The sequence below is a fragment of the Panthera tigris genome, chromosome A2, assembly GCF_018350195.1.
Source record: "Panthera tigris isolate Pti1 chromosome A2, P.tigris_Pti1_mat1.1, whole genome shotgun sequence".
NCBI classification, from domain to species: Eukaryota; Metazoa; Chordata; class Mammalia; order Carnivora; family Felidae; genus Panthera; species Panthera tigris.
This window is the reverse complement of record NC_056661.1, coordinates 54523338-54536153: the sequence shown is the minus strand read 5'-3', so window position 1 is coordinate 54536153 and position 12816 is coordinate 54523338. Positions and strand designations below refer to the sequence as shown.

General features: G+C 44.1%; 1 protein-coding gene across 7 annotated transcripts in view; it reads left to right on the top strand.

The window, feature by feature from the left end:
• Positions 1–1193: 1193 nt before the first annotated feature.
• The window catches only part of NR2C2 (nuclear receptor subfamily 2 group C member 2), a 97960-nt gene continuing 86337 nt past the window's right edge, over positions 1194–12816 (top strand). For 3 of the 7 annotated variants that reach the window (XM_042979574.1, XM_042979572.1, XM_042979568.1), the window contains exon 1: positions 1196–1390. The gene's annotated coding sequence lies outside the window, so the exon portion shown is untranslated. Of the gene's footprint in view, positions 1391–11518; positions 11538–12100; positions 12208–12816 lie in introns of those variants that run through there. The other 4 variants (XM_042979569.1, XM_042979571.1, XM_042979570.1 and 1 more) reach the window with 3 other exon arrangements.

Genomic DNA, 12816 nt, shown 5'->3' with positions numbered 1-12816 from the left:
AATAAGTGCATTTAAAGCATTTCTTATAAAACAGAAATTACGGACAAAATACTCAAAAGTTGGGGTCAGCCTGATCAAAGTGCAAATGTTTAAGAAAAAACGTTAATCCTTCCATCTTGGGATCGGTACCTATTCGGAACAAACAAGAAAAGTGAAAAAAAGAAAAATCAATTACCAGAGGATCTTCCTCCTACAAAGCATGATAATCAAGGAGAGTCTAGCCAAAAAATTTCAGGGCATCTAGGATACCTTCTCAAGCAAGTCAAAAACCACAACTTGAAAAGAGAGAAACATCTAAAGAAAACCCACAACCCTAAATTCCTAAGGTCAAGAGAAGCACTTTTCTTTATATATTTAAGCAATTTCGCAAAGCGTTGTTTTATATACACTTACGTATCACTGTTTACTAGTTCCAAATCACGGGAAGACAGGAAAAGACTTAACAAGCTTTGGGTCACATGTTCGCTAAAAGACCATTAATAACAGGTTTTGGACGATTTCAATACCTAGTACTGCCAGAAGCTGGCGACCTTTAAAACCTAAATAAAAACCATCAGTAACGTGTAGGGCACAAACAATCCAATACCCACCAATAAACCAGCCACTTTTAACCTACAGGCTCTCTGCTGTGACTGCTTCTTCAATCAACAAACACAGAAACTTCAGCTCGGCGGGAGGCCAGGATGGAGAATGTCACAGGGAGAAAACTGTCCCCACCTAGCCTCGCGAAGCTCTCGGTCCCCCAGGAGGGGAGGGCCTGCACCCGAATAACGGTGCCCGGCACTCCTAGGTTTTAACATGGCCAACCGGCCCTTTGCCCTGGAAACAGAAGCGGCCGCGCCATTTAAATTTCGTCTGGCGGCTACGCCGGCCGAGTCCGGGGCGGCGGCCCCAGGCCGACCGCCCTGACCCCAGCGCCCGCCCGCCGCCGGGCCCGCGGGCCACCGAGGGGCCGGATGGACCAGCGCCGGCCGCGGCGTTCCGGTGCGCGCGCGCGTCTCAGCCAATCGCGTGCTCGCCCGCCCCCCGCGGCCGCGGCGAGGCTGGCGCTGGGAAGAGGAAGAAGAACATTCGCCCTCCTCCTACCAGCGCGCGGGCGGCGGCGGCGGCGGCACCGGGGTCACGAACTCTGACCTTTCACTGACAAAAACAATAACAAACCCCCCCTTCCCCGCGACCCCGGCGGCGCCCCCGGGCCCGCCCCCGCCGCCCCCGCTCCCACCTCGGCGTCTCTTCTCTCGCCTGCTGCCCCGCGAGCCCGCGGCCCCCGGGCTCCCGCCATCCGCCAACGCCGGGAGCCCGGCCTCCCCGCGCCCTGCCCTCCGCGTCGGGGGCCGTCCGCCGCAGACACGGGACCTGCTTCGAGGCCGCTTTGGCGCCAAATCCTGAGGTAAAATTGAAAAGGGGCCGGGGCGGGCTCGGGCCAGCGGCAGAGGGGGCGGGCCTGGCGCGCGGACATGGAGCCGCCGCGACGGCGGCTGAACCCGACCCTTTTACCTTTGCCACGGGGCGGCGGCGGCGGCGGCGGCGCCGGACGCTTTGCATAGTGGGCCGGGCCGCTCCCCTCCCCTCCCCGCCCGCGGCCGGGCGAAGCGAGCGGGCTCCCCCTGACCGGCCCGGCCGGCGCGAGGGTGGGGGCGGAGGGGGAATGGCCGCGGCCCCGCCTCACAGCTGGCCCTCCGCCAGCGCCGCCATTTTGTTCTCGATGGAGATGGCTCCGGCTGGGCCGGGCTCCCCTCCTCCTCCCTTTCATCCTCCTCCTCCCTGCAGTCCCTCCTTCCCTAGTTCCCCGGCTCCTCGCCCCTCCGCTTCCCGCCCGCCGTTGGAGACCGCCGCGGCCCAACCGCCGTTTTTTCTGAAGGGAGGGTGGAGGAAAAGGAGGGAGGCGGGTGCGGGGCGCGACTTCATGAGCGATGGCTGGCCCGACCAACTGGTGCCCAGATAGGAGGGATGGGTCCTGTGGCCCCGCCCCCCGAGCTCTGCTGATTGGCTAGGACGGGAGGGGCGGTCCCCGCGGGGCGCGGGAGCCCTGGCGGGGCGGGAGCAGAGGCCGCGACGCGGCGTGAGGCTGGGGCGGTGGGGGCGGGGCCGGGGGCGGGGCGCGCGGGGGCGCGGCCTAGGTTAAGAGTCTGGGGCGCTCGGGGACGCGGCGAAGGGTTTGGCGCACGTTCCCTAGCCGTGGAATGCGTCCAGAATGAGTACCGTAGAACAATAGTAATAAAGGTGATGAAGTATCTAGAATCCACGGCGCTGGCTTGCGGGAAAGGCTTTTCGGAACCTGTGCATCCTGCAGGGCTCTTTCCCGTGTTTTCGGCATGGCTGCGGTTGAATCCCTTCTGAGGCTCAATTTCCTGGACTGTAAAATGGGGAGAATGGTGGTTTTTGCCAGGCTATCCCTCCCTTCTCAAGATCGGTTGAGGGTCTCTGCTCAGAAAATGGAGTCCAGACTACTTTGTGAACGGCAAAGTAATGTAAAAATGGTGTTCCTGTTGAAAGTAGGATGTAGAGCCATTGGGAAATGAAAAGCTTAAGGGCATTGAGGGCTTGACAGAACAGAGGTAAATCTGAGGTAATTCTAATTCGTGAATTAAAAACTTATTTGCCTAGTTTGGTTCACTGGAGGATACATCCAGAGAACCAGCTAGACAAAGCTCTTGCCTTGCTAGAATTGGGGAGCGGGGTGAGTGGACATTAAAGAGATGATTAAAGAGTGGTCAATTTCATGAAAGAAATGAAATTAAACTGAGTGATGTATTAAAGGTCTGATGAGACTAATTTAAGTTAGATTAGATTAGGGAAGGTCTTTTATGAGGTGGTGATGTTTGAGCGGAGGAACCCAAGGGAGAAACAGTGTTCTAGAGAGAGTGAACAGCAAGTGTAAAGGCCCAGTAGGGAAAGTGTCCCTGGCGTGATTGAATAGGCCAGTTGTGGCTGGAGAGTGGTTCGAACTAGTTCTCTGTCCTTTCCATTATCCCACTGACCTCCAGGCTAAAGTCTGTGAACTGTAACAAAGGTAATGTAGATACATCTTCAATTTAATAGGGCCTGGGTGGCTCGGTTAAGCGTCTGTTGGTTTCGGCTGGGGTCATGATGGCGCGGTTTGTGGGTTCCAGCCACGCATTGGGCTCCCGGCTGACAGTGTGGAGCCTGCTTCAGATTCTCTACCTCACGCCCCTCCCCCTGCTCACTCTCTCTGTCTCAAAAAAAAAAAAAAAAAAAAAAAAAATTTTAAAGAGACAAAATACAGCCATCAAATGAATTACTAATGAATACGTGACTGGGGTGTGGGGGGAAGGCTTCAAAATCACTTCTAGATTCAAATCTTTTGTTAGTCTCTCATACCCATCTTCAGTTCATAAAGTATTTGCCACGTGCCACTAATACCTCAGGCACTAGGTGACTAGGACACTGATCTGGGTCAATTATGTGTATGTGTTTCTATACGTGTGAGTTCTGTTCTCTCCTCTGCGTGTATATATGCACACACATATACACACACACATAAAATGTTTTAAACGGAAGCTAAATACTGTTGTAGTTAACTGTCAACATTTACCAGCTGTCTGACTTCGGATAACTTCCTTAACTTTTTGAGCCTCAGTGTTTTCATCTGGACAGCAGTAGAGCCTTCTTTTTAGAATTGGGGATTAAATGAGTTAATATAAATAAAGAACTTAGAAAATTGCCTAGCACATAGTAAATACCGGTAATTGGGGTTGTCATTATGAAGCACTAGCTGTTGGGTAAAGACCTTAGACTAGTTAAGTGATATAAACAGTGAAATTTTTATGCAGTGTGGTATAGGGGCAAAACACTGGGTTAGAATTAGTTTTAGCTCTTTTCCTTTTGGCTGGCACCTGGCATCCAGACCAAAAGTTTATTTAGAAAACAAAGTAGAGGAACTAAATAGTACTAATGAAAGTATGGGGTGCTTTACAATTTACAAATCTCTTTTACAGGCTTTACATTGTTCAAGCCCCACTAGAACCCATGTTATGGTACACCATTTTCCTGCTTCCTATTTTAAGAACTTTCTAAGACTTACTTCTTATCTCTGTATCCCTAGCTCCCTGTGCACTAAACACGGTGGCCTGCTTTCAGCTTCCTTAACGGTGTGGCTTACCTTTACCCCAGGTCGTTTCACGTGCTCTTCCCTTCACTTCAGACTTTCACATGCCTGCCCTTTCCTCCACATACCCCCCATCCTCCAGTCCCCTGCAGATCTCAGCTCAAGCATCACTTCCTCAGGGAAGCCCTCTCTGTTGCCCACTATTTGTCTAGATCAGATTCTATTACTTTACACTGTGTTCTTTTTCCTTGTATCTCACTTTTTAATTACACACTGTTATGATTGATTGATGTCTGTTCCCCTTACCATACTGTAAACTTTGTGACAACAGGAATCATTTTACTCACCTTTATATTCCCAGCACTTAGCAGAGTATCTGGTACTATTTGTTGAGTTGAATGAATTGTTGATAACTTTTTTTTTTTTTTTTAATTTTTTTTTTTCAACTTTTTAAATTTATTTTTGGGACAGAGAGAGACAGAGCATGAACGGGGGAGGGGCAGAGAGAGAGGGAGACACAGAATTGGAAACAGGCTACAGGCTCCGAGCCATCGGCCCAGAGCCTGACGCGGGGCTCGAACTCATGGACCGCGAGATCGTGACCTGGCTGAAGTCGGAGGCTTAACCGACTGCGCCACCCAGGCGCCCCAAATTGTTGATAACTTTTGATATCACAGATAACTAAGTTGCTGCTCTTAAATGGTGCCTTTTTATATGTGCTTGCTTGGCAATTCAGATAGCAGTGCCAGCAATAAAATGTCTGTTGTGGTATTTGGATGAATTTAGGAATTGGTCCCTCACAGATACGGCACTGCCTAGAGATGTAAATATGGGTAAAATAACCCAGATTAATCCCTTTTTACCCACTTAGGTGTTGATTTGTGTTTATCTTTTTAAAACAAGAAGTTGATAATTTAATAGTTATAAGTTAAATCTCATGAACATTAATGAGCTCGTATGAAACTCATTAATAAGTAAATAGCCCAAATATAATGTCATTTCTCTATCACAGGGGATCAGAGAACAGAAAAGAAGACTTTAGTGGGTTTGTAGGGAGTTGAGAGTTGAAGTCTCTGTGGCCATTAATTTTAAATATTTATCTTTCCAAAGAGAAATTGATTCATGCAATGGAATTACTGAAAATCACCCTTTAATTGCTTTACCAAGGTTAAAAGCAGATTTTTATGCAGTATGTGTCAAGCTTCTACTGAAAGGTCTGGTTAATACAACATTTTGTTTATATAATACAGATTTTTAAAATAAAATGTTACAGTAGTTTGAAAACAACAGTAACATTTTTATTTAATACTTTGTTTATTTTTGGATGTTTCTTTTCTAACCTGTTCAAGGATTTTTTTGGTATCACTTGTTCAGCACTCTTGATTCCTTGAACTAATTACTCAGGGTGAGCAAAAAACTGATAGTTTCCTTATTATTTTATATCATTAAATTATTTATTTCCTCAATAGTTGTATTGATGGTGATCTTGAAATTTTGTTTGAACATGCCTTTATAGAAAAAGAAAAACCCTGTGTTAATAACTTATTAGGTTTGAGAATTGTCTCCAAGGAGTCAAGTGACAGTGTAGCACCTGTCTCTGGAACCTTGAGTGGGTAGCCTCTTAGAGGCTTATACATTCCTCACTTGAAATATGGGGAGGGATGGGGCGCCTGGGTGGCTCAGTCGGTTGAGCGGCCGACTTCGGCTCAGGTCACGATCTCGCGGTCTGTGAGTTCGAGCCCCGCATCGGGCCCCTGTGCTGACAGCTCAGAGCCCGGAGCCTGTTTCAGATTCTGTGTCTCCCTCTCTCTGACCCTCCCCCATTCATGCTCTGTCTCTCTCTGTCTCAAAAATAAATAAACGTTAAAAAAAATTTTTTTTAAAGAAATATGGGGAGGGAGGAGCCAACACTGAGATTGGGGTCAGGAGTAGGGAGGGGCCAGTTACTATCTAAATGACTTATAGAACGAGGCAGGTGGGCCTTTGTAGAGCAGCCCTCTTTCAAACCATAGCATTGAACCACTGGCCTCATGTATCTAGCTGCCTGAGTGTGACATATTGAGGACTTTCATTTGGGATTTTGTCTTTAAGTTCTCTTACCTATGTGTCAAATTCTTCTTTCGTCCCAAAGCACCTCACAAAGCAGATATTGGTCAGTCCCCTTTAATCAATGCCACTTAGGGAAATCGGTGAAGGAATCCATATTAGAGTTTATCAAGCCCAGTCTCACACCTTGATGCAAAACTCCCCAGCCAGAGTTAGTTCATCCCTTTTTACTTCGTTGCTGGTTATGAGGAGCTTAAATAATATTGACTTTTCCCCTCCCTGTATGAATACCATCTCTAACCCGATAGACACATTCATGCTATCACTCATTGTAAAAAATATGTTCTTTATTTGTTATAGTTTGACCTGCCTTCAGCATAACATGCCTAGAGGCCAAGATTCATTTTGTAATTCCCTCCCATCCTGCCATTCCTTCTCCACGTCCCTTGTCACAGTGCTGCCACCTGCTTCCCATGCTCTCTTCAGTGCCCTGAGTGCTAGAGATTTTTAAGCAGCAGGAGCTCTGTTGCCAAAAGGCAGGCCTGCCTGGGACCAACTCACCTAGTATAGCTACAATGATGAGGGAGAGTGTATGCATACAGAGGGTGAAAGCCCAGATCAAGGCACTGGCATGGGGGCATTGTTAGGGGGACAATATGAACAGATTCATGTCCCTCGCATCTGGGAGTCTTACAGTAGAAGGGTGGGAGGGGAGTTGTTTAAGATGTGAAAGGAATAGACTAGCTCAGACACTCAACTGTCCTTTCTGATTTTAACTGCTACACTCCAGGTAGTTAGTCTATAATGATGAAAGCGAACCTCAGGGACAAAGTGTGATTTTTAGGGACGATAAACATTACTTCCTCCACTATGATAAGAAGCCTTCATGAGAAGTCTTTATAGGTAAAACCTTTCTTTTCTTAATTATCGACAGTAACCAAAGATTCTAATTCCTGGAAATGTTAATATTGTTGTAGAGAGATTTCATTCCAAGTGTTAAAAAAGATAGCTTTCTCTCCTGTTTGGACTAGTAGTCAGAGGTATGAGAGGGTTGAAAATGAAAAATCGCCTCAAACTTGAAGCCTTCATGGTTTTACTGGGAACCACCTTATTTATATCTTACCTGGCTGCCCACACATGCAGCCTCAAGAAACTCCAATAACTGCCTGCCTCTAGGTGGCTGAGAAAGATACACAACAGAGATTGGATGGCTTTTGGGAAGTTATACAATGCCAGCAGGCTTCATGGTACATTTGCCCAGTAGTATTTATTGAACAGTGAATCTGATTATTATTTGCAAAACATTTCAGAAATGCCATTTGTACTATCTTCGTTCTTTTTCTCTCCCCGTTCTCCATTGCTTCTGCAGTAATGCATCTTTTTACTAGGTTGGTTAAGTGAATGGCCTGGAATTACTCTTTTTCTTAACTTTTTTTTTTTTTTAACATTTATTCATTTTTGAGAGTGAGAGAGACAGAGCATGAGTGGGGGAGAGGGAGACACAGAATCTGAAGCAGGCTCCAGGCTCTGAGCTGTCAGCACAGGGCCCGACGCGGGGCTTGAACTCACAGACTGTGAGACCATGACCTGAGCTGAAGCCAGACGCTTAACCAACTGAGCCACCCAGGCACCCCAATAGCCTGGAATTATTTAAAAAATCACGTTTCACCATGGTTAAAAGCACATATTCTAAAGTATGTCAGCCCCTGGCTGAGAAGACTGGCAATTAGAATATATTTGTTGACTTATTCGATACAATACAGATTTTTAAAACTTTAAATTTATAATACATGTTTCTTTTCTGAGGAGGGAAAAGAGTCAATTTTTAAAAATAAGTATCAGATTACTAATTGGATGGGACTAGATCAGAAATTTCTGTGAGCAATACTGAACATAAATTACATATTTTGGAATTAGTGGTTGTGTAAATGAGTTATTAAGTGGTCTAGCTTATGTTCCCTTAGATAATAAACTAGTCTCCTGTCACTTTTTAAAATTCCTTTCTCTCGACTTCTGTTTTCTGGGAAACTATTTTGAAGGGCACTGTGGTATAGAGAGAATGTTGTGATTTTAGAGACAGACAGGCCTGAGTTAGAATCCTAGGTCTGTCTCTTACCAGATGACTTGAAACAAGTTGATTAAAATTCTGAGTCTTTTTTTGTCAGTATTGGTGGAGCTCATACTTAGAAGGTGTGTTAAAGATTAAATGATGCCTAGTTTGATGTAAGACATGGTAGATGCTCAGGAAATCTATCCTGCTTTCCTTCCATTCATCCATCCATCCATATTTCATGCTAATAAAAATGAAGAGAGTCTGTGTCACCCTTACACTTGGGCCCTTGGTAAGGGAGGCAATCACCCATTAGGGTACATGTTTTTTAGGGGAAGTCTCCATATAGAAGATTGTAGTGCTGCTCCCATAGAATAGGAACTGCATGTAGATTACAGTCACTACTCTTCCCCACTATTCATTCACTCCTCTCCTCATCTCCCCAGGCCCATCACACACACACTATTGCTGCCCCTTTGTTATAGTCCAGACCTGTAATATGGAAGAAATAGGTTTCCTGTGGAGGGTGGGAAATCATCTGACCCCAAAGCTAAATAATCTTTGAGTCTAAATAATGTCAGGGTTTCTGATAAAAAGATGTATATCTGAACCCGAGACATCTCTGTGAGCATCTTTTCTGTTGATGAACATTTATATTATGCTCAATTTGCCACTTGATTTCTATTTCCTGATTGTAAGGCTTGATCTAGGATTTCAGGTCTTCAGATATGTATTTCTTATTTTTTAGTTCTCAGGCAATCCAGATTCTTCAATTTTTATTTTCCCATGAGTATAAAAAGACTTCTGACAATCACAGCATAATAAACTTAAACTGAGTACCTTGTACCTATCAAGAAGTTCTAGGGGCACCTGGGTTGCTCAGTTGGTTAAGCGTCTGACTCTTGATTTCTGCTCAGGTCATGATCTCATGGTTCATGAGTTCTAGGTCCATATCAGACTCTGTGCCGACAGCGTGGAGCCTGCTTGGGATTCTCTCTCTTTCCCTCTCTCTCTGTTCCTCCTCCACGTGTGTGTGCACACTCTTGCTCTCTCTCTTTCTCAAAATAAATAAACTTAAAAAAAAAGTTCTATACCCAGAAGTATTTTGCAAATAGTTATTAGCTTGTTTTTAAATATTTGTGAGATTTATCCTAATTCAGGCCTTTCATTTTGCCCAGTTGTATAATTTAACAGAATAAATTACAAATGCTACGTGAGCATATTTTATTTGTGTGTATACATTACATATTTATACACATTTCATGTGGATCTTATGTCAAAATGAAAGAGCTGTTCCTAGTTATATATTGCATTATACAATTTGAATTTTTGTTTTCAAGTTTCTTTGAGAAAGTAAAAGCGTCACCATCTCCTTATAGCAACGGTAGCTACCATGTATTGCATGTTTACTGTATGCCAGCCTCAGTGTTAGGCTCTTGACATACATGTGTAAGATCTAATCTTCAATCTTCCCAATAACCATGCAGTAGGGTATCAGAGAGATCAGCTTAGTATCAGAGCCTCAAAAACCTGATATATTTGCTTCAGTGGGAAGATACCAAGACTAGATATTTTGAATGTTATATAATTATGGGCCATGCAGTACATAAATACGGATGGTATAAATCAGTTGATTGTAATGGGGAAGGCAACTCACTCATTCCTGTCAGTGAGGACAATTTCCTTGTCCCAGGACTTGTTTATTGTTATTTGAGACACTCCTAAGCCTTCCCCTGTGGGGAGCATAGCAGGTCTATCCTGGTCACTGGCTGACTTGGGGATTCAGGTGTTCCCAGTCAGAGACCAGCTTTCACTACTCTGGGGTCTGTAGCCCTGCTTGACTAAAGAAATCCTGGTTGCAAAATTTGGTCAGCTGTACGCTTTTTGTGAGCCTAGAATAGTTGATTCAAAGTCACTGTTGTGTTCTTTGCTTTTTTATTGTTAAAAGTTATATTGATCTACTTGTATTTGAAAAGATTCATGTTGTAAAACCTAACATCACATAAGACCAACCAATAATAGTTTTACTTCATCATTCTGGGGTCTGTATCAATTTTTATATATTGTGCCCTGTTGTCATTTATGTGCTATACAAGAAAAACTCTGTAGTTCAAGTTAAGTTTAAGAGACTCTACCTTCATCCCTGGCCTTGCTGCCACCACTTTCTAACTTCCCTTCCATGTACAGCCTCTCCTTTTCCATCATCTCTCCACACTGTTGCTCAAAGGTTTTTCGGTTGTTTTTTTTGTTTGTTTTTGTTCTTTCGAAAATCCAGATGTGATCACTTCATTTCTCTGACAAACCTCTGGTAGTTCTCTGTCGTCTGCAGTGTCAGCCTTTCGCCTCCCCTGATCTCTCCAGCAGTTTCCCACCAGATTGCCTGCTGTTCCTTGAATATGCCATTCTCCTTCATACCTGCCAGTTTGTATGAGCCGTCCCTTCTGCTTAGAACTCTCCCCCTGTCACCCCATTCTTTCCTTGCTAAATTTCCATTCTTCACTCAAGACCCAGTTTAACTAGCTCCTTCTCCTTTAAAACTGTCATTGGCTCCCATAGGCAGAGGGAGATGGTTTTTCCTTTGGACATCCATTGTAGCATTTAAATTGCAGAGCTATTACAGTTTCCTGCTTAAGTTCTTCGGGGGCAAGGACTGCTCCTCCTCCTCCTCTTCCTCTTTTTCTTCTTATTCTTCTTATTGTTCTTATTATTAATCTTCAGCAATTATTCCATTGCCAGTTCAGAGCAGTTGCTTTCAAAGGTTGATGGTCTTGCATTTGACTAATTTAAAACCAACATAGAAAAATTTACTGTAGCAGCTTTTTTTTTTTTACTAGAGATACTTGCTCTTATAGCTCTTTTGGCAACTGATCAGATTCTTTTTTCAGAAGCATTATTGTGCATGTGGGCAATCTTCAAGGGTTAGGGACTTGAGCGGGTTGGGCTCCACCCTTTGTAGACCTCAGGTTCCTGTACAAAGAGCTACTTTAATGTTTTGTCCGCAGTGGTTATTGCAGTGCCTGGAGTATAGTAACCACTCAATAAGTGTTACTTACTATGAGTATTACCACGTTTACTGTGCGCTGCACCAGCCAAGAAGGTTGTTGATACTTTGATTTGTGGTATCAAAACAATAAATTGTTCTTTTTTTTCCAGATCAAATGCAAATTTATATTGTGCTAGTGAGTATGGTTTTTTAAACTACATGTAGACACAACTGACTGTTTTCCTGGAGCTTCTCATTCTAGGGAGACACCCCTAACTGATGACCCTTGCCCAGTACCCTTTCCAAAACTCTCTACCCTTCCTTCTCACTGTGATCTTTCTGTCTCTAGGACTGCCTATGGCTGAGGTAGCAGTGAGAAAAGCTCTCAGGTGAGAGTCTTACCCCCTGATATTATCTGGGGTACACCTGATTTAATGTTTTCTCTCACTTCTTGACATTGCCTGAGGATTTTGTTTTACTTCTTAACATTGTGATATCCTGGAGAAAGAAGCCTCTGTATCTTTCTTACTTATATGTGAGGATAGGCTATGGTTTGTTACAACATATTTTCAAAAATGATGAAATGGAAAATATTTTTCTGAAATAACCTTTTCACTTACCTGTTCTTAGTGAATTTAAATTTTTATTGAAAGCCCTTGCGGGGCGCCTGGGTGGCTCAGTCGGTTAAGCGGCCGACTTCGGCTCAGGTCATGATCTTGCGGTCCGTGAGTTCGAGCCCCGCGTCGGGCTCTGTGCTGACAGCTCAGAGCCTGGAGCCTGTTTCAGATTCTGTGTCTCCCTCTCTCTGACCCTCCCCCATTCATGCTCTCTCTCTGTCTCAAAAATAAATAAACGTTTAAAAAAAAAATTTTTTTTTAAAGAAAGCCCTTGCTTTTCATAGTTTCTCTTTCATTTTCTCTCTCCCACTCTTTGTCTCTGCTTGTTTTTCCAGAAGGTGCACTTTCGTCCTTGTTCATTTTTAAGCAGCTTGGAAAGCTGCTGTTTGATGATGCCTGACATTGTTTTGGAGGAAGAAAACCAACAGTGAGATCAAGAATTGTAAGAATTCCAAATGTGTAAAGAAAGGTTGCTGCTCTGGTTTTGAGTGCTTGAGATGATCTAGGAAGTTGATGTGTGGGAGAAGACGGCAAGATAGGGGACACTTGCCCTAACAGAGAGCAAGACTTCTCAGAAAGCTGCAGTAATAAGATAATGGTAGTGGCATGTGGAGAAAGATAGTAGAACAGTAGTGGAACAGAATGGAGAACTTAGAATTATAGCCACATGTATAGGGTAGCCTGAGATATGGCAGAGGTGGCATTACAGATTAGTAGGGAAAAAGATTGTTCAAAAATGGTGCTGGAAAATTGACTATCCGCACAGGAAGAAAATTAATTGGATCCTTCTCACCAAGCTCAAGAATCCATTTCATGTAGATTGAGGACTTATATGTGAGGGACAGAGACAAAACTCCTAAACATTTATAAGAAATACATAAAGTTATACTTATGAGCCTAGGGTAGGACAGGATTTTCATAAATAAAACATAAAAGTACAACCTGTAAAATAAATATTGATAAATTAAACCTTATTAAATTTAGGAACTTGCATTCATCAAAAGACAGCATAAAGAAAGTAAACAAACATGCCACAGGGTAGGAGATGTTT